Genomic DNA, 25485 nt, shown 5'->3' with positions numbered 1-25485 from the left:
CTCTCCTGGGTCTACATGCAGTCTCTGGGAGCAACAAGTATTTAGCATAGCAAAAGACCAAACCTCAACACAAGTTATCCAGTTCTTAGAAGAAAACATGGAGGCCAATCTCTATAATCTCATATTTCGCAATGATTCCTTAGACATAAGGACGAAGTACAGGGCTGGAGAGATGGCTCAGCGGTTAAGAGCACCCGACTGCTCTTCCAGAGGTCATGAGTTCAATTCCCAGCAACCACATGGTGGCTCACAACCATCTGTAAAAGAGATCCGATGTCCTCTTCTAGTTATCTGAAGACAGCTACAGTGTACTTATATATAATAAATAAATAAATCTTTAAAAAAAAAAAAAGGACGAAGTACAAGCAAGAAAAGAAGAATTAAGCTGGACATGGCAGCTCCTTCCTGTAATCCCAGCCCCTGGGAGACCCAGGCAAGGAATGAAGGATTCAGAGCCAGTCAGGTAGCTCAGTGAGTAAAAGCCTGATACCCTCAGTTCAACACCCCACAGGGGAAGGAGAGAACAGAGTTCCAAATATTATCCTCTGATCTCCACACACAGGCCACAGCACGTGAGTGTCTACTTTGAGCTCTCTCTCCTCCATCTCTGTCTCTCTGTATCTCTTCTTTCTCTGTCCCTCTGTCTCTGTTTCTGTCTCTGTCTCTGTTTCTCTCACACACACAATAATATATTTATTTATCTATATATTTATATATACACATTAGTGTTTTGCCTGTGTGAGGGTGTCAGTCCCCCCACCCCACCCCAAACAGGAGTTAGAGACAGCTGTAAGTGGCCATGTGGGTTTTCTGGAAGAGGAGCTGGTACTGTTAACCAGCCACTTTTCAGTCTCACAAAACAGCATTTTTAAAAACTGTTCAAAATCATGTTTGGCTACACAGTGAGTTCAAGATTTGTCTGAGCTATAGAAGATGCTGTCTGGAGAAAGGAAAGAGATGGGGAAGTAAGGAAAGGAAGGGAAGAAGGAAGAAGGAAGGAAGAGAGGGAGGGAGGGAAGGAGAAAAGAAAGGAAGGAAGACAGGTTAATTGAACCCTAAAACGAAGCCACACTTCCTAATAATACCACTCCCTATGGGCCTATGCAGGCCATTTTTATTCAAACCATCACAGGTGGTTTACTGATTTAGTCAGTTTATTAAAATAACTGACAGGCATCTGCAATGTGGACCTCCCCTCCTGGCTCAGTACTGACAGACACGGTCTGCTTCATGGTCTCGGGACTGGTCAGTCTGAATTTTAAAGATCACATAGTGGTGACTCACAGAATTTGAATTACCCTTACCAGAAGCAATGGGAAATTCTGGAGAAGGATTGTGCCGACTTGATCAGAGGCAAAGGAAAAGAGTCTAAAAGTGAAAGGACCAGTTAACAGACATACCAAGATACCAAGAATTACAAGGAAAGCACCCTACGGTGTTTCCAGACGAGAGTCCACCAGTAACTGAATGACTGAGCAGTCCTGAGACCATGAAGCAGATTACTTCTATCAGTGCTGAGCCAAGCATGGAGGTCCAAGTTACTGTTGCTGATGCCTAAGTCAGTTATTTGACTTAATCGGTAAAAACAAACACCTAAACTTAAAGGTACTGTGCATGAAGACCCACTATCAAGCAGCGGGACAATATGAAATATGAAAATCAAAGCCTCAGCGAATTTCCACTTCATATCCATTAAGATAGTTATTATTAATAAGAAAAAAAAATACAGGCAATCCCCACAAGGATGTAAAGAATTTGGTGTGCGTCTCCATTTCTCCCGGGATTGTAAACTGGTAACAGCTACCATGAAAAGTAGGGTAGAGGCTATACAAGAGATAAACATAGGTTACTATGTAATCTAGTCATTTTGCTTTTTAGGCTGAAAAGAACTGAAAGCTGAGATTCAAAAGAAATTGGACAGCAATCTTCACAGCAGCGTTATTCGTAAGAGCGGGGGAGATGGAGGTAGACCAGATGTCTCCTTTCCTGATGAACTCAATACAGTATGTCCATTAACTGGAAGAGTGTTCAGCTATAAACAAGAATGACATTCTGAATCAGGTTGCAGCATAGAGAAACCTTAAACATTTTGATTGCAAAGCCAGACACAAAAGCTGATATGCTGCATAACAGCACCTATGTGGAATGTTCAGAACTGACAGATACACAGACACAAAAGCAGGTAAGTAGGCAAGCCTTCTGAGGAGGCCTGGAAGCCGGAGGGGTAGCAAAAATGGAATGCAGAGCAGTTGCTCCTTAGGTATGAGTTTCCACTTAGGTTGAAAGTTCTGGAATAGTAGAGATGGCTCCATAGTACTGTGAATAATCTGAATTGTGTACCTCAAAGGGTCAGAATGGCCAGAGTTGTATATATTTTTCTACAATAAAAAAATGGTTTAAAAAAAAAAAAAACATGGGCTGGAGAGATGGCTCAGCAGTTAAGAGCACTGGCTGCTCTTCCAGAGGTCCTGAGTTCAATTCCAGCAACCACATGGTGGCTCACAACCATCTGTAATGAGATCTGATGCCCTCTTCTGCTGTGTCTGAAGACAGGAATGGTGTACTCATATATAATAAATAAATTTTAAAAATATGCTAAGTGAAAGGCCAGATACAAAAGAAGCATACTATAAGATTCCATTTCCAAGTTAGAGAGATGGCTCTGTGGTTAAGAGCACTGAGTGCTCTTCCAGAGGTTGTGAATTCAAAACCCAGCAACCACATGGTGGCTCACAACCATCTGTAATGAGATCTGATGCCCTTTTCTGGTGTGTCTGAAGACAGCTACAGTGTACTTATATATAATAAATAAATAGATTTTTTAAAAAATGTTCCATTTCCTAATTGTTGGACAACGTTGGGGTAGTCACCAGCTTTCTCATATGTGGAAAGGGGGAGAAAATCGTAATATTCAGGGTTCTCTCTCTCTCTCTCTCTCTCTCTGTGTGTGTGTGTGTGTGTGTGTGTGTGTGTGTGTGTACCATGGTGCTCATGGTGAGGTCAGACAACTCTTTTGGGGGCTTGGTCTTCTTTCTTGCTCTGTTCTTCCCTTCTGCCTTGACTTGGATCCTCAGACTGTGTGGCAAGTGCCCTACCCACATGCCACCTCACCAGTCTCATACTCAGTGCTATTGAGAAGACTAAAATGAAGGCAAGAATGTAGGGCTTGGTGCAGCTGCTGTCTCCAAGCAGTCGATATCCGATATCAGTGCTCTGGTGCGTTAAAGCTTTCATTTTAAGGAAGGTTCTCAGAGCAGAACCTGTTTTAATGGAACAAGTACATTAAGTGCCAACTATGTGCTTTTTGGTGTTGCGTGATGCTCCAGGGGAATCCCAGCAACCAAGATGACTCCTATGAGGAAGGGTGTGTCCAAAGCCTTCACACGGTTTTAGGGTCATAAAATCAAACTCGGGAATTACATTCCTCTTTCCAGTAAACGTGAAACAAAACATAAGGCATCTGAAGAACTACTGGAATGGACTGAAGTCTCTGGCCGAGGGAAAAGTAGTCCAGAGTAACCCAGGCAGAGGCTGTTACCTCACCTTCCCAAGGGCAGAAAGGGGCTAAGAGTATCCTCTGCCATGGCCAGGAAGAGAGGAAACGTGCCCCCTCTATGACTGAGTCTTTGAACTCTTTGGATGTAGGATTTTTTGATGAGTCATTTATGTCCGTCTTCCTAAAGAGTTTTACTAGGCCAACTCTGATAGTTTTCCCATCTACAATTCTAGGATTCTATAAATTTTGAAGCCGTGGTAAATCATCTAAGAGCCAATAGTATCCAACGGAAAAAAAGAAATTAAAACTCTTGTGCCTGGCTCTAAAACTGCTTTTGCCAATGAGAGGATGTTGTGACCTGAATCACAATGTTGTTTTGGGGGTTGACTTTATGAAAATCCTCAGAAACTTTGAAATTTCCATAACATTCTTTCCCTTGACTTTGAACATCCATTTGAAGTCTCGTTTATAACCTGGAACTAACGGAATCTAGCCATGAAGTGTCTTTCACGTGTGATTTGAGGAATCACAGTCATACCCAGACAATATGGAAATGAATATCCTCCTGACCATTCAGGATCCAGAGTTCTATGCCCACTGGCTTCTCTCCTGACCCTGTGAGCCCAGAGCTCTGACAAGAACCAGCTACAGACACTTGACTGTGAGGTGTGTCCCAGGGGGGGAAGTCCATGCAGCTCTGTGTGTGCTCACTTCAGGACACTCGAGAGCTGCCTTGTCAAGAAATTCAGCAGAGCCATTTGTTCTCAGATCAGCTCTCGTGTGCCCCTTAGGGCTCAGCGTACAGCCTCCTCTACCACTTCCTCCCAATTTCCACCAGAAGTCTCTCACAGCCTGACCCTGGGCTTTCAACCTCAGAGGATTGTGCTTTATCATATCGAAAAGTGCACTCGGGTTGGGGATTTAGCTCAGTGGTAGAGCGCTTGCCTAGGAAGCGCAAGGCCCTGGGTTCGGATCCCAGCTCCGGAAAAAAAGAACCAAAAAAAAAAAAAAAAAAAAAAGAAAGAAAGAAAAGTGCACTCAACTCGTTTCAGCCATGTTCCCAGGAGTTTGAGTGCGGTTAGAAAGATTAAAGAACAGTTTGTGTTGGGGTTTGTGGCTTTGGTCATAGCGTGCCTTTCTGCCTCTCAAGCTGCCCACTTCAATTAAAATTAATCAGCGCCTCCCAGGCCGTGCGGAGAGCGGCTTGTCCTCCATCCATCACTGCCGGGCTTATCTAGTTCCGGGTCAGTATTTCCTGATTACGGTCTGTGGCCCCGTCGTGCTGCCAGCTGTTGCTCCCGGCCATTCATCACACAACAATTTCTGCTGTTAGCAAAATGACGTTGGCACATGACCAGTCTCGCCAAGTGTCCCAGAGAGGAATGCCAATGGCGCTGCTTGCATGCCAGGCTGCTGCCCAGGATTCAGAAGCGACCTTAAGTGTCGTGCGTGAAGGCTGGTGGTAAAAATAATCTGTGCCGAAGTTACATGCAGTACTCAAGTGGGCTCTTTCTCTGGGAAGTAGGAGGAATCTTCGATTCCTATTGGGAGCCGCGGTGTGACGGATCCAGAGTCACAGGCCAGGAGCTGCTGCAAACTTGAGAAATTACTGTGGCTTTGTTCAGCTTTTAAATCTGTAAGTCATTGAGGACCGTTTGAGTTTAAAAGTCAAGCAATTAGAATGCCTACTGTTTCTCGGCTCTCTGTTTACTATGCTTGGGCCGAACCCTCTGGTCATTTATTCATTCTTCAATCAATATTTACTGAGTGTTCCAGGCACTGTAGACAGGGATCTATTTTCTTTACAGTAAGTCTTGCCACCGTCATTTAGAAACCCCTTTGCCCTCAGGGCTGGGTTGCTATGGAAACCTATTGGCAACCTTCCCCCCCGCCCCCCCCGCCGCCCCCAGAAAAGAAACCATGGACCTGTGTATGGTCCCTAGACAGTATTTTTGACATCTTTCTCCCAAGGTGGCCTAGAAAAGAACCGAGATGTAGGAGACGCCCTGTCACGTGACCAGAGGTTTGCCTTCTCCTCCAATCCCCGTTTCCCTGATGCTTAGTTTTGAGTACTCCAGGGGAAGAGAGGAGGTTAGAAGGAGGAGGGAAAGGAAGCCAGAAAGAAAAGTATAGTGACCTAGTCATGGCCGAGCTTCACTTTCTAGTCAATGTGGCAAAATGAAGGCTCAAAATAGAATTGAGGGCTGGAGAGATGGCTCAGCGGTTAAGAGCACTGACTGCTCTTCCAGAGGTCCTGAGTTCAATTCCCAGCAACCACATGGTGGCTCACAACCATCTGTAATGGGATTCTATGCCCCTCTTCTGGTGTGTCTGAAGACAGCTACAATGTATCCTATACCTGAAATAAATAAATAATTCTTTTAAAAAAATAGAATTGAATTGACTTCGAGAAAAATGACTAGGGTAAGGCATGTGAAATTGCTGATTGATTGATAGTTTTTGACTTGAAACTGTATCAGTTTCTGGGTTCCACCTACAAACCATGCACTGTTCCTTGCTATCCCCTATCCCAACTCACAGGAGAAAAAAGAAATCACAATTGTTTCATTTTCCTTGGATGTCTTATTGTCTTAGAAAAGATCACTCAAGAAATCATCAAAGAAAAGAAAACTCTTCATCCAGAGAATCTAACTTTTAAATTAGAAATGTGAAAAATATAGAAGTATCAGGGGATTTGTTTGGTAAGAGGGAGGGAGAGATTATAAACGTAACAAAGCCAGGAGGGGATGGGGCACGCATTTAATCCCAGCATTTAGGAGGCAGAGGCTGGAGGGTCTCTGTGAGTTCAAGGCCAGCTGGTCTACATAGTGCGTTCCAGGACAGGTAGGGGCTACACAGAGAAACCCCATCCCACAAAAACAAAAATCAGTAACAACAAATGAAAGGAAAAAGGGAAGATGTAACAAGGGGGCATATGAAAAATACACATATTTATTAAATTTGTGAAATAATAAATCAATCAAAATTTGAAAAGTGAAAATGAACCCTGGCTACTTCTGAGGCAGAATTGATGTGTCAGAGCAGGGCCGCACCAGAAGGCTACTTTATATAAGCTCCCAATTAGGATGCATTGCTCTTATCCATTTTCTACGTAGATCTTACTAATACTCCTTCACAAAATATGTTTATTTAAAACCCCACAGGGGCTGGAGAGATGGTGGTTAAGAGCACTGACTGTTCTTCCAGAGGTCCTGAGTTCAAATCCCAGCAACCACATGGTGGCTCACAACCATCTGTAATGAGATCTGAGTCCCTCTTCTGGTGTGTTAGACGACAGCAACAGTGCACTCATATAACTAAAATAAATAAATCTTAAAAAAAAAAAAGCAAATATTTGGGGTCTCTAGAATGTGCCAAGGGTCAAAGTAAATGACAGACTATATACTTCATTAAATTTTTCTTTTTGGGCTGGAGAGATGGTTTAGCAGTTAAGAACACTGACTGCTCTTCCAGAGGCCCTAAGTTCAAATCCCAGCAACCGCATGGTGGCTCACAGTCATCTGTAATGAGATCTGATGCCTTCCTCTGGTGTGTCTGAAGATGGCTACAGGCTACAGTGTACTTATATATAATAAATAAATAAAATCTTTAATTTTTTTCTTTTTGTAGATTTTTTGGCATATTTTCATCTATTTGGATCCAGAGCATTAAATACAGTACCCCTTGCTCCCACCAACACTCCCACCCCCACCCGCACCCCCAGCTCCACCCCTGGACAGGGTTTCTCTGTTTGGCCCCAGCTCTCTCAGAACTTGCTATGTAGACCAGGCTGGCCTCAAACTCAGAAATCTGCCTACTTCTACCTCCCAAGTGCTGAAATGAAAGGCATGTGTCACTATGCCCAGTTTTATACATTTTAAAATATATTTCTGCTTTGTTTGCATGTGGGTCTGTACACCACATACCCACCTGGCATCCCTAGAGGCCAGTAGAGGACATGGGATCCTCTGGAACTGAAGCTTTCCATGGTTGTGATCCACCATGTGGGCGCTCAAATTCCAATCTGAGTCCTCTGGAAGAGCACTTAGTGCTCTCAACTGCTGACCCATGTTTCCAGCTCCTTAGACTGTACATTCTTTTTTTTTTTTTTTTTTTTTTTTTTTTTCGGAGCTGGGGACCGAACCCAGGGCCTTGCACTTCCTAGGTAAGCGCTCTACCACTGAGCTAAATCCCCAGCCCCTAGATTGTACATTCTTAAAGGGTGATGCTCTATGAAACCAGGAGTATAGATATTCCCTCTAAAATGTCAAACGTAAATTGCAGAGTTTTAAAACAAGATATGTTCTAGCAAATTCTCCACCTGGGACTTTTCAATATAGATGAGCATTTATGGGCAAGGCTGATCGTCAGGCCCTTACCATGGATGATTCAAGAAAGTTATTTTCCAGAGATGGGCAGAGAAGAAGACAAGTCAGTACCCAGGGCTTCTGCCAACAGCAACAGAGTGGTCACAACCCTTCCTTTGGTGCAAAAGAAAAGTATTTCATGGTCTTAGTGTGAGGCCCAGTGGTAGAACGCTTAAGTAGTGAAGTGACGCCTGGATTCCATCTTTAGTATAGACAAAAAAACCAAGACAAGAGCTGGTTCTGAGAACTAGGAAAAGAGGACTCTGCTGAGGAGGCCACCTTGAGAACAGGACCATGGCCTCTAAGGCTCGAAGTGAGTCTTAACTACTGGGAGATCCCCCAAATGAGACACGGGAATGGAGTTCGATGCAAACGCAAGAGGTTTATTTTCCAGCTCATTGGGGTCGACCTTCAATCAACCCCTCATGGCGAGTGACTAGAAGGCGACCCCAAATGGCTATAACAAGCAGTTTTTATACTTTTTAGGGGTACAGGTTACATCAGCAAGGTTACAGTTTAAACTTAATGGCCTTTGAATCTACTGTCTAGCAAGCATATGACATGCATTCAAACTCTATCTGGGACCAGAGGGTCAGGTGACTATCAGTACATTCTGCAGTTTTTCAAGAATGTCCCTGCTCCTCCCAAGAACTGTGGGTGGAGAATGGAACTTGGCCTAGCCTTTGCCGGAGGCGGGAAGCTGGTACTTGACCTAATCTTGACCTGAGGCGGTGATTGTAAAGCTGGCCAAAATCCCTAGGGTCCTTCACAGGAACCTCATAACCTACCTACTTTCTACCAGGCCAAGCTTCTTAATAGCTCTTACACTTCAGTAAGAACTAGGGTCCTTCAGCCAACATTGAGAGATCTAACGAGGGCGGAGGGACTAGAACTTTGGCCTAATCCCAGTCCTTCTCTGTCACCTGCTGCCTGGGACCAACCAGAAGCCAGGAGTCAAAAGAAAACAAAACAACAACAAAAAAGATGAACATGATTCTGGTCCCCAAGGAATAGAGATGAGGGTACAATGTGGATATTCGAGAGCCAACAATTGCTTTTAAAAGATGTTTATTGCAGTACTATCTATAAAACCACAATATCGGAGTGAACTTAAAAGTCCCAAACCACGGTGAAATTTTAATAATGTAAAGAATTCAATATACGTGAGTCCAGTGAAATGCTGTGCAGCCATTGCAAACAATGACACAGGAAAGCTCACAAAATCTGCATGAATCCACTTCTCTGTCTTTTAAAAAGTGTGTATGCGGGGACTGGAGAGATGGCTCAGCGGTTAAGAGCACTGACTGCTCTTCCAGAGGTCCTGAGTTCAATTCCCAGCAACCACATGGTGGCTTGCAACCATCTGAAATAAAGTCTGATACCAAAAAAAAAAAAAAAAAAAAAAAGTATGTATGCATAGATATGTGGTCTGCATACAGGGGAGGGGGAGACAGACACATAGAATATAATCATTTTATATCTAATATAATAATTTTAAATGTAACATTTAAAAAATTATTATAAAAGTAAATGACAAAACCCAAAGAGCTCTTAAGTAAGAAGAGTGCTGAGGAATTTTTCTTTTTTTTTCTTTTTTTCCGGAGCTGGGGACCGAACTCAGAGCCTTGCGCTTGCTAGGCAAGGGCTCTACCACTGAGCTAAATCCCCAACCCCCAGGAATTTTCAGACCGGCAGCTAGCTGGAATGGCCACAGTCTCCTCAGGTCTGATGAAGAAGAGCCAGGGAAGAATGTTGCAGGATATTTCATCACAGCGTGACCCCAGTGCACGGGCTGGTGAGGAGGGTGTGGCTCCCAGGACCTTACCCTGCATGGCTGTGGGAACGAACCTGCCTTCAGGCTGCTGTGGAGGATCTCCCTGCAGTCAGCGTGCTTTGGAAGCCAATGGAGCCTGACTGACTAGTCAGGGTGCTGTGGAAGCAGCTGATGGCAGGAACCTGCAAAGGAACGCCATAGGGAACCCTGCTGCCGACAGCGTCATGCCAGAGCCCCGGTCTGCCAAGAGAAACACCAGGGCCCAGCTCCAGTTTTGAAGAGGTAGAAATGAAATTGGGTACAGAAAGGCAATGAATTATTGATAAGTGATCTATATCTAATGTCTCGAGCATGGTCTAGGAATATTCGTGTATGGTTTTAGAAAGTGGTATTTTCTTGTTCTGGCATTAGTTTGCAGCATAATTGCTATGCTAACGTTTTTTACATGATTAAAGCCATTATGAGCTGACATCTTGATTGTCAAACATTACATATGCAGCTTATTGTACTTGGCTCATTGCTTATTTCTTTCTGTTAAAACCTCTTCCTTTTTACCATTATGAACAGTGTTGTGGCGAGCATCTTTAAATAATTCTTTCTTTCTTTCTTCCTTTCTTTCTTTCTTTCTTTCTTTAAAGATTTATTTATTTATTTATATGTAAGTACACTATAGCTGTCTTCAGACACACCAGAAGAGGGCATCGGATCCCATTACAGATGGTTGTGAGCCACCATGTGGTTGCTGGGAATTGAACTCAGGACCTGTGGAAAAGCAGTCACTGCTCTTAACCTCTGAGCCATATTTCCAGCCCCCTTCTTTCCTTTTTCTAAAGTTTTTTTTTTAATTTATTTAATGTATATCTGCATGTACACCTCTTTTTTTTTTTTCTTTTTTTCAGAGCAGGCTGGCCTCGAACTCATAGCCTCCCAAGTGCTGGGATTAAGTACATGCACCACCATGCCCAGCTTAAATAATCATTTTTCTCATATGAAATTACAGGATATTGGATTGCTGGATCGATGGTTCTGTTAAATTGTTAAGCCTACATGCTTTGTGAATTATTTAGTAGTTTTATGTTCCTAAGAAAAACATTTGACACGCCCACCCTTGTACCCCCACCTCCACATCAACACGTACAATAATCAGGTGCACACACACAAACGTATTTTTGCTTTGTGCACTTTCAACAGTGCAGGAAAACTGAACAATGCATTTAAAAATGCATGTACTGTGGGCTTCTGATCTGGTGTCCAAGTTAAACAAGGTCAGGTGTCATAACCCTTCCAGGAAGAATTTCTCTGAAAGGCAGGTAGCTGGGCCAGAAAACTGCCTAGGAAAGTTGCAGATACTGCCCATAGCAGCTCTTCTCTAAAACAGCATGTAGGATTTGGGGATTAGTGAGCTCTTCTGTTTTCAGAACAGTTTTAGACTTACAGAAAATTTAAGTCAGAGTCCAGACTTCGCATGTTCCTCCTTGTCCCCACATACACAACCTTCCTCACCAGCATCTATATGCACTTCCTAGTGCCTTTCTTAAAGCTCCCTACCTGGCTTTGGATTCTATGCAAAAAAGAGAACAGTGACCTGAACCTAGGTAAACATGTACGTGTTTACTCCCTCTGCTCTGGCATCCTCAGGATGTGAGCCTCTGCTTCAAATTCCTATTGTCCTGACTTCCCTGCAGTGACCTGCTTTAACTTGCAACAGAATATCAGAATAAACCTTTTCTCCCCTAATTAGTTTTTGTCAGGGCATTGTTTTACCACAGCAACAGCAAATCAAATTAAGACAGGATGAAATTCCTTGGTGAGATGGCTAAGCCCTAAGGTAAGAAACAAATGCACCTACAAAGAAGAAACAAATTCATCCTGGCTAGCCTCGCTATCACAAACTACTCCAGTTGAAATAGCGTGGGAGATCAGGGATTAGACCAGCCTTAAACTGCATCAGAGGAGGATGTGTGGCAGGGAGAAAGCAGCACTCGGCAGATCATAGGACCTGACATCATCCGTGATTTCAAGTGCCCCTCTCGGGTCCTGAATTGTCTCCCTCTCTGCATCTCTAAGCAAATGCACTGTTGTTATTATTTTTGAAAAGACTCTTGACTTTTCAAATGTTGTCACCAGTTAAGACTAAGGAAAAGCAGGGCTAGGGAGCTTGCTCCAGGGAGGAAGCACTTCCACACAAACATGAGGGCCGGAGCTCAGGCCTCCAGCACCTGCATAGAGCAGGCAAGCAGAGCAGCCTGCCAATAATCCCAGTGCTCAGGAAATGGAGAGAGGGGGTCCTTGAGGTAAGCTAGCTAACTAAGGCTTGCCCATTGGCAAGCTCCAGGTTCAGTAAACAGACCTGTGCTCCATAAATAAAGTGGAGAGCAATTGAGGAAGATACTTGTGTTCATCAGGGCTTTCTAGAGTAGTAGAACACACACACACACACACACACACACATTGCATACAATACCATTTTATAAATGTGTAGAACATATATAGTAAGCATTATATAGTTCTTCTTTCAACATCTTTTATATAGGCCTGCCAGCAGAAGGTGTGGTCCAGATAAAAGAGCTCAAAAGATCTTAATCAAAGGAGATCATCCTCCCTGAAAGATTCAGATAAGAAGCAGGTCTTCCCACTTAAAGTATTAATCAAGAAAAAACTCCTCACAGGTGTGGCCAGCCATCTGGGTTTTCAGATGTATTCAAGATGACCACCAAGAATCATCACAATGTTCAACCTCTGCCCTCCACACGCACATGCATACCCACACGCACACGTGCCCACATGCATGTGGAGATGTGTAAAGGAACGCCATACATGTACACAAATTTAAAGGAGAAGAAAAATAATATGGCACATGCCCAGGCCAATGAAGGAGACCCAGTCTACCAGAAAAAGAAAAATGACCGGAGGCCCGTGCATAGCAACGTTGTGGAACACAGGTTGAGTTTGCTCAAGGCTTTGGGTTTGATCCCTCAGAACTACACAAAAAAAAGACAAAAGGGTGCTCTTTACCTTGTGAAGTCCCTAGAAGAAGAGCAAGATATTTGTTTACATTGTGAACCTCCAGACTGTGAACTGGAAACACCTTTTCTTGCTGTGGTGTGCTCTAGCACTCAACTTTAACCCAAGAGCTTTCTGTAACGAGGATTAAATAAAGTCAACCCTAGGTCAAGAGGCGGAGCACGCAACCAGGGAACAGGGAGTGAGCAGAAGAAAACCCAGGAAAGAGACAGGAGAGGTTTTGAGTTGAAGGATACTTAAGACAGCATGGAGAAGGAGAGGAGCTTTTTCCTTCTGGAACTCTGATGGAGTAAGAAGATCATTTGGGTACTTTCTTTGCCTCTGTGAGCTAACAAGCTTTTACCACAGCATCTGGCTCCTGAGTCTTATTTGGTAAAATCAAATGGCTGGGATTTTTTTTTTTTTTTTTTTTTTTTTTTTTGGTTCTTTTTTTCGGAGCTGGGGACCGAACCCAGGGCCTTGTGCTTCCTAGGTAAGCGCTCTACCACTGAGCTAAATCCCCAGCCCATGGCTGGGATTTTTATCTTCGGCTTTTTTTTTTTTTTTTTTTTTTTTTTTTCGGAGCTGAGGACCGAACCCAGGGCCTTGAGCTTGCTAGGCACCACTGAGCTAAATCCCCAACCCCATGGCTGGGATTTTTTTCTGTGAAACAACAATGCCCACATTAAACAATCTACAAAGCCTGAGGAGAAAGTCAGTGACTGAGGAGAGTTAGAATGTTAGGGTTGGGAACCAGTGATTGGGGAATCTTTTTTTTTTTTTTTTTTTTCTCGGAGCTGGGGACCGAACCCAGGGCCTTGCACTTGCTAGGCAAGCGCTCTACCACTGAGCTAAATCCCCAACCCCTGTGATTGGGGAATCTTTGGTTCCGTTCATAAGCATTTATTGTGCACCTCTGTGTGGGAGCTAACATCCTTCCGACATTAGATAAAAGCATTAAAATGTCCAGACCCCCAGCTCCCAGTAAATCAAGGGCAAGGAATGTCATCACATAGCATCAGAGACCTCTCACAGAGGCTTTCCTGATTGGTGTGATCATCTGCTTGAGGTATTTTTAAAGTGCCTTGGTTTTATGGCCTTGTTTTAGTAGGATAACACCTCATGAAATGTTACCACATCGGTGATAGAATTTGGGCCAAGCTAGACCTACGTTCTCAGGGCCATAGTACTTGTTAAGGTACATTGTGTGAAGCTGTGTCTCTGTATATTCGATTGTTAATTCTATACTGGCAGAGAGCTAGATGCTGGCAGGACCTTGATATTGTTACTTCTATGAGCCATCACCGGTCTCATATTTTGTAAATATTTGTTGTCCTTCACCTGCCTAAGACAATCTAGAACTGTACCTGATTGGCTGTAATAAAGATCCAAGGACCAATAGGAGGGTAGATCTCTGGGCAGCGAGAGAGGGACGCTGGGAGAAAAGGCAGACACGGGAGATTTGCAAGGGACACGGAGGTGAACCTGAGGGAAATGGAGAAGCAGAAGAAGCAGAGCCGGCCACGTGACGGCACGCCATGCCAGGATTAGTCGGGTTAAGTTTAGAGCAGTCAGAAGAACGTCCAGCAAAAGGCCTAAGCTTTAAAATATTAAAAGCCTCTGTGTCGTTTTTAATATTGCTGGCAGGTCTTAGAAAGCTCCATTATAGGAGCGCTTAGGCTTCAGAGTAGACTACTTCTGACTGCCTTCGAGGGGAGAGCTAAGCTCTTTGTCAGCAACCTTCACTTACCTGGAGTGCATCCTCTGGGGATGCTGATCTAAGTCTTCTCTCTGAATAATTGTTTTAGTGTTTCTTGCAAGGTGGCTCTCTGAGTGTCACCTTCCGCCCACCTTTCTTAAAAATTATTTATTTTTATTTACATGAGTACACTGTAGCTATCTTCAGACACACCAGAAGAGGGCATTGGATCCCATTACAGATGGTTGTGAGCCACCATGTGGTTGCTGGGAATTGAACTCAGGACCTCTGGAAGAGCAGTCAGTGCTCTTAACCACTGAGCCATCATCTCTCTAGCCCCTCTACCCACCGTTTAAGGCATAATCACACTAGATAGCTCTGGCTTTCCTGAAACTCACTATATAGGCCAGGCTGGCCTTGAACTCATAGAGATCTGCTTGCCCCTACCTCATAAGTGCAGGGGGATTGAGGCATGCACAATGACAATTGGCTTCACTTCCCTTCTTGGTGTCCTCTGAGCTTCCTAGGTCTGTGGTTTGTGGTTTTGATATTAATTTGGAGTTACTACTACTATTAACCCCTCTTCCCTCCTCCCTTCTGATATTTCCATTGTGCCTCTGTCCTGTCTTCTGTCGTTGTCTGTCCCACAGCCGTTATTCTTCTCCCCTTTCTGAGTCTTTTTTCCCTCTCTATTCTTTCCGTTTTACAAGTTTCTGATGTGTGTCTATGTATGCGTGGGCATGTGTGTGCAAATGTGCGCGAGTGCGTGTATGTGTTTGCAAGGGTGTGTGTGTGTGTGTGTGTAATGATGGTATGTGGGTGGAGACTAGAGGTCCTTTTTGAGTCCACTTTATCCATTGAGACGGGGCATCTCATTGAGCCTGGAGCTCCCTGGTTTGGCTGGATTTCTGAGCAGTAAGCTTCAGGCTCTACCTGTCTCTGCCCCTAAGCACAAGGTTACAGGTGCATACCACTTGGGACGATGCTGGGGATACAAATCCAAAACCCCATGCTTGCACAGCAAACACATTTCACTCACTGAGCCACCTCCCCAGACTCAATTTTACAAACTTTTACTGTCTTAGCCTCAATCTCAGAAACTCTTCCTCTGCATTTCCCACTAGTGAAACCAGTGAGCCATAAGACACGATTTTCTCTTCTGTGACCACAGGGTTTTTTTCCCCCCTCTTCCGTGGTCCATTTTTATTCTCTTAGAGTTTCCATCTCTTTAAATACATTCTTCATCTGTTCTTGCAAGATGTCTACATTTACCATTAAAGCCCTTAGCATATTAATCATAGTTTTAAAAATTCCTAGGTTCATAATTCCAACATTCTTGCCATTCTCTGACCCCTGGTTCAGACTTATTCTGCCTTCAAACCGCGCTTCTTTGGGTGTGGCTTATAAGCCTTCGTAGACAGGTGAACATGACCTGGCAAGGACCTGCTGAACACAGGCCATTAGTGACGTAATGGGGCAGGGACGGGAATGCTCCAAGGTCCAAGAGGTTTCCTGTTAATCTGTGCCCTTAGACGGTGACGTTTACCTGTCTTTTCATTTTTTCCCCTTTTTAGAGGGTAGGGGTACGGCTGGGTGGTTCACCCAGGAAAGCCGGACTCGAGGGTCTCCCGAAGGAGGCTGAGCTTAGAAGAAATCCTCTGACACACTCCTTTCCCTGTGATTGCTGGCAAGGTTCCTGGAGGAGAGGTCCTACGGAGCTGTCTCTGTGACTGCTGTTCCCCAACATTAGGTCTCAAAGATCTCACCCTGAACATCTGTCAGCTCACCCATCCCCCATTTGCTGCCCGGAGCTTGCTTCCTCACAGTCTGCCCTGGTGAGCTGATTCTGGCACGTCTGGCTGGCTTTCCCGTGTTGAAGATAGCTCTGCTTTACAACCTCATTCTCTAAGTGGATCTAAGATGAGGTGTTGGGTTTTCATTTGGTCAGGTAGAACAGAGCAGTGGCTTCTAAGTTCCTTACTTGCCAGACAAAAACCCAGAAGCCCTAAGGTTGTCATTGATCTTGGCTCCGCCCCACAGTTACCTAGCAACAGCCTTATCACATAAAGGGGGCTGCTTGCCCCCTCCTCGCTCTCTTCTCTTCTTCTCTTGCTCCCTTACCCTCTCCCCATTTCCCTACCCCCTCTCTCAGAGGGAAGGGATGCCTCAGCATGGGCCCGCAGAGGCATTCCCTTCCCCCATACCATACCGGCTTTTAAAATTGTGTTTGTTACCTCCTGACTACAAGATAACTGGTGCTACCTCGAACATCACCTCCAAGGTCGGTCGTGGCAGGAAGAGAAGAGGGAAGCAACACCTGCCTGTGTCTTTGTTAGGAAAACAGTCTTACTCAGGTCGGCTTGATCTGGTCCGGGCTTGTGTGCCTCAGCTATTCTTAACTGAGAGGAACAAGCCTGTGCGTGAGAATGAGAGGGAGGAGATGGTGGAGCAAGCTGCAGCCTTTGGCAATCCAACATGACTGGGAGATATTTGAAAAAAATGTCATTATTCTTCCTACACAGACAAGACTCAGGTTTCCTCTAAGCCTGTGAGCTTAAGGCAACTCAGTTGGCCCTTGAGTGGTCAGAAAGACGTGTGTGTGTGTGTGTGTGTGTGTGTGTGTGTGTGTGTGTGTGTGTGTGTGTGTTTGTGTAGCAGGGGTGGAAGTGGTGAGTCCTAGGCCCTTTCCTCCTTTTGTTTGGTACAAGGTCTCCTGTTGGAACTTTGCCAAGGAGGTAAGGCTCAATGTCCCTCTAAGTCTCCTCGAGTCTCTACCCACTCCCACACATAACCCTGGACAGCGTTACAGGCATGCATTGTGATATCTGACTCTTTATGTGGATTCTGGGGAGCTGAACTCATGTCCTCTCATTTAGAAGGCAAACACTTTACCAATTAAGCTATCCTTTTGCTTTTAAAAAAATTTTTTAAGACAATTAATTTTTTTATTATTATTATCTATGTGTATGGGTCTTTTGCCTGCATGTGTATTTATCTGTGCACCATGTCAATTTCTGGTACCTCAGAGGACAAAAGAGGGCATTGGATCCCCAGGAACTGGAGTTAGACAGTTGTGAACTGGCAGATAAGTGCTGAGATACAATCAGTGTTATATCTTCTGGAAGAACGACCACCCCCAAAAGACAATTTTTAACGATATAATTAAAATTTTCCACAGGATAAATCAGGATTATTTTAAGTCCTCTTCTCCAATATTTCCCCCTTTGCAAACCTTTTAATTATCCCTGATTCTCCTATATGAACTCCATGGCCACTAAGTGGTTTTTCTCTGGCAACCCTTCCAGGCTCCTAGAGTCCTCATTAAATTCTCACCGATCACTGTTCCTCCCTTACTGTAAGAGGTAAATAAAGGCCTTCTTCAATCAGTAATTAGACTCCTGTCTGCCTGATGGCAAAGTGAACTTCATCAAGGTCAAGGCCTTGCCTTACCTGCTCAACACTGACCTAGACTCTCACATGTTTGTTCAATGAATAGATAAGTGTATTCCCTTTCCACTCACCACCACAACACTTGAAGATATGGATTATAGTATATTTATGCACCAAGGAGCATCAGGAAACAGAACCCACTCAGAATCCCCACCCCCACCCCACGGGAGAGGTTTATTTGGGGTTGGGGGAGGACAAAGGGGGCGATGAAGAAGAAAAAGAGAACTTTTTAAAAAAGATTTATTTCTTTTTTTAAAATATTTATGGGGGTTGGGGATTTAGCTCAGTGGTAGAGCGCTTGCCTAGCGAGCTCAAGGCCCTGGGTTCGGTCCCCAGCTCCAAAAAAAAAGAAAAAAAAAAAAAGAAAAAAAAAAAAAGAAAAAAATATTTATTTATTTTATGTATATTAGTACACTGTAGCTGTCTTCAGACACACCAGAAGAGGGCATTAGGTCCCATTACAGATGGTTGTGAGCCAACATGTGGTTGCTGGGAATTGAACTCAGGACCTCTGGAAGAGCAGTCAGTGCTCTTTTTCTTTTCTTTTTTTTTTTTTTTGTTCTTTTTTTCGGAGCTGGGGACCGAACCCAGGGCCTTGCGCTTCCTAAGTAAGCGCTCTACCACTGAGCTAAATCCCCAGCCCCTAGTCAGTGCTCTTAACCACTGAGCCATCTTTCCAGCCCAAGATTTATTTCTTTTTTTTTTTTCTTTTTTCTTTTTTTTTGGAGCTGGGGACTGAACCCAGGGCCTTGCGCTTGCTAGGCAAGTGCTCTACCGCTGAGCTAAATCCCCAACCCCGATTTATTTCTTTAATGTCTGAGTACTCTATCTGTATGTATAGTTGTATGCCAGAAGAGGGCATCCAATAGTGCTATAGATGGTTGTGAGCCATCATGTGGTTGCTGGGAATAGAACTCAGGACCTCTGGAAGAGCAGCCAATGCTCTTAACTGCTGAGCCATCTCTCCAACCCACTCATAATTTTTAAAAAGCAGAGAGAACTTTATACAGTGAGTTTATGGTGACAGAGAGAGGCTGTGAGAACTTCGTGACATCTTGGGCATTGGAAACACTGGTCCTCTTGGGAGCTGTACTGGCTAATTTTGTGTATCAACTTGACAAAAGCTGGAGTTATCACAGAGAAGGAGCCTCAGTTGTGGAAATGCCTTCATGAGACCCAGCTGTAAGGCATTTTCTCAACTAGTGATCAAGGTGAGAGGACCCAGCCCATTGTGGGTGGTGCCATCCCTAGGCTAGTGATCTTGGACTCTATAAGAAAGCAAGCTGAGCAAGCCAGGGGAAGCAAGCCAGTAAGCAACATCCCTTCATGGCCTCTGCATCAGCTCCTGCTTCCTGACCTGCTTGAGTTCCAGTCCTGACTTCCCTTGGTGATGAACAGCAATGCAGAAGTAAGCTGAATAAACCCTTTCCTCCCCAACCTGCATGATGTTTGTGCAGGAACAGAAACCCTGACTTAGACAAATTGGTACCAGAAGTGGGGTATTCCTGTGACAACCTGACCTTGTTTTGGGGAGGACTGTAGAAGGACTTTGGAACTTTGAGCTAGAAGAGCCATCGGGATGTTAAGAGTTCTGCAGGATGCTCTTAGGAGCTTGGAAGATAATGTTGAAAACAGTGCAGAAGATGGAAGCCTGGCTTGTGAAATTTCAGAGGGAAGATCAAAGACTCTTGTCAGGGCTGTTGCTATTTTGATAGTGAAGATTCTGTGGTTTTGGTTAGCTGGGGCTGAAGAACCAGCTGTGATTAACAAGATACCAGAACTACTAAAGCAAACCTTTGAGTTACTAGGGCTATTGATGCTGGTCAGTTGGAGCTAAGAAATTAGCAGTGATTAAGAAGAGACCAGCATCATTGAGGTGAAATCGTCTGGGAAGTATTTTCTGAGAGCGCAAAGAGGCTGTATTCCAGAGATAGCCAAGGTTGTAACTTGGGATAGGGATCTTGGGTTTTATAAGAAAGCCAGTAAGTAACATCCCTCCATGGCCTCTGCATCAGCTCCTGCTTCCTGACCTGCTTGAGTTCCAGTTCTGACTTCCTTTGGTGATGAACGCAATGTGGAAGTGTAAGCTGAATAAACCCTTTCCTCCCCAACTTGCTTCTTGGTCATGATGTTTGTACAGGAATAGAAACCCTGACTAAGACAGGAGCCTCAGGTTGGAGGAACAGTAAGAACCTATATTTGCATAGCCTCCAAGGCCACAATATGTAGGACAGGAGTCCAAGTGCAGTGTGGCTCATTTGAGTCCTTCATTTGGTTGGACAAACTTTAGTCCTTCAGTCTGGTACGGCCAAACTCAAGTCAGGAGGGTTCCATTTCTTTCTGGAGGCTAGAAGAAGGAACCTGCTCCCAGCTCATGCACACTGTTGGAAGAATTCAGCCCCCACCCAGTCTCTAGGTGAGGGCTCTGTCTTCTTGCTGAGTGTCCATCAAGAATGATTTGTTTAGAGATGGCCTGTAGGGTTTGCTTCACCAAGCCAGCCAGAGATCTCAAGCTTCTGATCTCTTCACCTTCCAGTCCAAGACAGTTCTCCACTTAGAAGGCTCAAGCAGTTACAGTAGGCTCACCTGCATAGCCCAAGATCATCTCCTCAACTCAAGTTACCTGAGTTGAGTCTACAAAGCACAAAGTCGCTCTCACCTTTATGTCTCACAAGTTATAGAGATGTTATTCACAAATGTTCTGTCTTTCTTAGAGAGTGGATCTTAGTAACCATTTTCTACAATGTAGCCTGCTTCTCACTGACAACCCTTCACATTTACCCCAGGCAATTCAACTTTAAAACTGATGAAGCAACAAAGGAACTATTGAGGGGCCTGAAGAGAAGAGTCAATGGTTAAGAGCACTTACTGCTCAAGCAGGGGACCCCAGTTCTGATCCCAGCATCCACATCGGATGCTTCACAGCCTCTGGTAACTCCAGTTCCAGGTGATCCATCCCATCTGGTCTCCATTTGCTTCTAAAGATAGGTGTACCTACCCACACAACACAGACACACACACACACACACACACACACACACACACACACACACACACAAAATTTAAATATATATCCTCAGTCTGTAATTGCTTAAAACTTACCTCAAGGACTGTCTCTGAAGAAATGTGTTCCCTTCAACAACCCATTAAACACAAACTTCTCTAAGTACGTCAGGTTCTTTTTCTTAATCTAGAAGATTCTTTTCTTTCTAATCTAAGGCATTTGTGTTCCTGCTCTCTGTAACACTAGATTGGGTCAGCCTTGGTTGTTAGGTTGATTGGATTAAATAACGCCTTGATGGTTAGTAAAGGTCACTTCCGTGTGTGCCTGTGATGCCATTTCCAGGGATGGTTGAATCATGAGGCCCTGCTGTAAGGATTCATCCCTTGATAAATTCTTCATATGAAGGCATTTTTGGGAATCAGTGGAAGGTAGGAACCAGGAAGGATGGAAGGAGGACACTAGGACTATGTTCTTGGGGACTCCATAGGGAGGGCTCTGGTTCCTTCCTTATGCCCTTTTCTCTACTTTAAAAAAAAATTGATTTACTTTTTACTTTCTGTACATTGGTGTTTTGCCTGCATCTATGTTGTGTGAGGGTGTCAGGTCCCCCAGAACTGGAGTAATAGACAATTATGAGCTGGCATGTAGGTGCTGGGAATTGAACCTGGATCCTCTGGAAGAACAGCCAGTGCTCTTAACTGAGGAGCTCTCTCTCTAGCCCCTTTCTCTGCCTCTTGACAACAATGATGCATATTGCTCTCCTGTACCACAGCCTACTTGCTACAAATGTAACCATGAGCCCCAAATAAACCTTTGCTCCCATTAAAGTGTTACAATCATAAGAAAAGAACAAATTATAAGTTACAAATGTAACCATGAGCCCAAATAAATCTTTCCTCCCATCCTTCTCTGACTGAGAGATGGCTCGGTGGTTAAGATCATTGACTGCTCTTCCAGAGGTCCTGAGTTCAAGTCCCAGCAACCACATGGTGGCTCACAACCATCTGTAGTGTGATCTGATACCCTCTTCTGGTGTGTCTGAAGACAGCGACAGTGTACTCATATATATTATATATTTAAGGGGTTTCTATTTTATTTTGTTATAGTCACAAGAAAGAAGAATACAGACATTCTCTGAGTTCCTCCACTCTTGGTTTATATATGTTGTCAGCCACCAAAGAGTTAACTTCTCCAAAGGAAAAAGACAATTTCTGCCTGATGTCTATGCAGAAAATCAGTGCTTTTCAGAACAGGACTTGTTTTATACCTTTAGCAGGTCCATCATCATACTATTAAATATTAAGTATTTTTAAATTTTATTTTTAAATGCACACATGGGAAAAATGTGCCCACTTTGATGTCCAGTTTTATTGTCTTGAACAGATGAAGTGTATAAGCCATTACCAGAACTGAGAATCAGCATGGTCTGCCATCGGTAATCAAGCCCAACTTCTGGCATCCACCAGAGTGTTTTTTCTAGCCCTATAGTTCTGCCTTCTTTAAAATGCCATGTAAAGCCAGGCACAGTGGTGCTTGCCTTTAATTCTAGCTCTCATGAGGTAATGAGAGGCCAAACCTACTCCATCTTGGGACCTGCCTCCATCTAAAAGAGAGAGAGAAAAAAAAAAAAAAGCCTGAGAACTTGGCCCGCTGCTGAACCCAAGCTGTACCCACAAACCGGGAAGGACCCCATGGCTTGTCCTTGGACAGAGTTACTCCCTAGCTACTTCCTAGCAACAGTTGATCAAAGATTAATCTGATTGTTTCAGATGTACTTTCAGGCCTTTCATAATTGTACACGGTCTTGCTTCACAGCACCCACCTGTCAGCTTACAATAGACATTCAGTTAGATGCTTGCCAAGCTGGGCTCCCCTCACTTCTATTTTCTATAAAACTTTGTCCCAATAATAGTTCGGGGCTGCTTCACCAAATCATCTGTGGGTTGGTAGTGGGTAAGCCCAAACTCAAGTTTATAATAAAGAGACCCTCGGGGTTGGGGATTTAGCTCAGTGGTAGAGCGCTTGCCTAGCAAGCACAAGACCCTGGGTTCAGTCCCCAGTTCCGAAAAAAGAAGAAGAGAAAAAAAAAAGAGACCCTAATGTGATTACATTGGAAACGGTTCCTTGGTGGTCTTTTGGGGTTCACAAATGATTCCTGGCACAACAGAAGAGACAAGCAGATCTCTGCGTTTGAGACCAGCCTGGTCTATACAGTGAGTTCCAGGACAGCCAGGGCTACATTGAGAAACCTTGCCTCAAAATACCAAAGTAAATAAATAAAATAAAACAATAAAATGCCATGTAGGGCTGGAGAGATGACTCAACGGTTAAGAGCACGGACTGCTCTTCCAAAGGTCCTGAGTTCAATTCCCAGCAACCACATGGTGGCTCTCAACCATCTGTAATGGGATCTGATGCCCTTTTCTGGTGTGTCTGAAGACAGCTACAGTGTACTTGTATATGATAAATAAATAAATCTTTTTTAAAAAATGCCATGTAAATGAAACTGTATATGCCCTGTCCAGTTTGGTTTCTTCCACTGAACAGAGATGAATCTGAGACTTATCTAAAGTCTTGTGTATATTGTTATTCATTCCTTCTGATTCCCTAGTATTATTCTACTGTGTGGGATAGTAAGTTTTTATGGTTTCTGTCACAAATTGCTACAATTTAGTGGCTTAAAGCAACAGAAAACTATTCTCTCACAGTTCTCGAGGCTACAAATTTAAAATCAGTACTAATAGACCCTAAACAAGGCCTCTGGAGCTTTTAGAGATGAATCTGTCCGTGCTTCTATCAGCTTCTGGTGGCTGCTAGCATCCCTTGCTATGGCCTCATCACTGCAGTGCCTGCCCCAGTAGTCAGTGCCTCCTCTTCTCTCCAGTCCCTCTGTCTTTCTTTATAAAGATACCCATGTGTCTTCCATTTCAGGAACCCTAATCATGTCGGCAGTCTATTTTACTTTTCCTTTGTAATAAGAAAGCACTCCCAGGTCTCTCATAGTTGTCTGGGGCCATTACTCAGCCCTAAACTGGACACACCACGTGATTGTACATAGATCCATCCACCCCTTAAAGGACATTTTGATGTTCTATTTTGGGATCCTTAAATTCAAACTGCTAGAGGCTGACAAGATGTCTGGGGTGGTTTGAATGAAAATTGCTGGCTGCTGGAGACAGTGCCCTGTCGGTCGGTGAAGTATCCCAAGACGGCTGGGTGTAAACTTGCTCTAAAGACCATTGATTTGGTATCTTTTGTGGAGATCATAACCCAAACCAGAAGACAATTGGAAACACCCCAAAGTCCTGGAATGAGACCCCCCACACACACACACACACCAGGTTGGTTAGTCTGAGAAATCACCAGTGGTGGACGCCGAGGAGAAGGAAGAGGGGAAGAACTGTGCCCAGTTCGTGTCTGGATCTCAGGCCAGGATCCAGGAGTATGAGAAGGAGGAAATAAAGAGCATGATTCCCTTTGACCATATGACCATTGACTTGAATGAGATCTTCCCAAAACCAAGCTAGACAAGAAGTACCTGTTCTGGCCCTACCACCCCATCAAGAACCTATGAAGGAGCCCAGGAGGGAGCCCCGGGATGACATGAAATAAAATATTTACATAGAAAAAAGGAAGGAAGGAAGGAAGGAAGGAGAAGAAAGAAAGAAAGAAGAGAAGGAGAGAGAGAGAGTGAGAGAGAGAAAGAGAAAATCTCCATAGGCTCATAGGGAGTGTCACTCTTGGGAGGCGTGGCCTTGTTGGAGGAGGTGTGGTATTGTTGGAGGAGGTGTGGCCTTGTTGGAGGAGGTGTGGTATTGGAGGAGGTGTGGCCTTGTTGGAGGAGGTGTGGTATTGTTGGAGGAGGTGTGGCCTTGTTGGAGGAGGTGTGGCCTTGTTAGAGGAGGTGTGGCCTTGTTGGAGGAGGTGTGGCCTTGTTGGACGAGGTGTGGCATTGTTGGAGGAGGTATGGTATTGTTGGAGGAGGTGTGGTATTGTTGGAGGAGGTGTGGCCTTGTTGGAGGAGGTGTGGCCTTGTTGGAGGAGGTGTGGCCTTGTTGGAGGAGGTGTGGCCTTGTTGGAGGGAAGGTGTCACTGGGGGTGGGCTTTGAGGTTTCAGATGCTTGACCCAGACCCAGTGTCTCTCTCTTATTGCAGCCTGTCAATACATGGGTAGAACTCTCCGCTACCTCTCCAGCACTGTCTGCCTGCATGCTGCTGTGCTTCCTGCCAAGATGAGCTTCCAGCCCTAATTAAGTGTTTTCCTTTATAAGAGTTGCTGTGGGCATGGCGTCTCTTCACAGCAGTAGAAACTCTAACTAAGACAGTGACTCAGCAGCAGGTAACTGATGCTTCCACTAAGCTGGAGGACCTGATTTGGGCTCCCAGTGTGCCAACAGTAGGAGAGAACTGACCCCTGCAAATTGATGACCAAAAACACACTGTGGTACACACAAACAAATAAATGTAAGTTTAAAAAGAAAAAAGAGGGTTGGAGATTTAGCTCAGCGGTAGAGCGCTTGCCTAGCAAGCTCAAGGCCCTGGGTTCGGTCCCCAGCTCCAAAAAAAAAAAAAAAAAAAAAAGATAATAGCCAGACTTTATTAAAGTGTGACTCCATTCTCCATGCCCTGAAATCAGCACTGTGAGTGTGTTCCTCCCCAACTTTACCACCCACCAGCTGTGAGGTTATTTCT

The 25485-nt window shown here is 44.3% G+C and overlaps 1 pseudogene; it reads left to right on the top strand.

Moving 5' to 3' along the window:
* Positions 1–97: 97 nt before the first annotated feature.
* Positions 98–24367, top strand: Atp5pb-ps3 (ATP synthase peripheral stalk-membrane subunit b, pseudogene 3; annotated as a pseudogene).
* Positions 24368–25485: the final 1118 nt, after the last annotated feature.

The sequence above is a fragment of the Rattus norvegicus genome, chromosome 15, assembly GCF_036323735.1.
Source record: "Rattus norvegicus strain BN/NHsdMcwi chromosome 15, GRCr8, whole genome shotgun sequence".
NCBI classification, from domain to species: Eukaryota; Metazoa; Chordata; class Mammalia; order Rodentia; family Muridae; genus Rattus; species Rattus norvegicus.
Note: the sequence above shows the minus strand (reverse complement) of the source record. Positions and strands in the feature narration are given on the sequence as shown.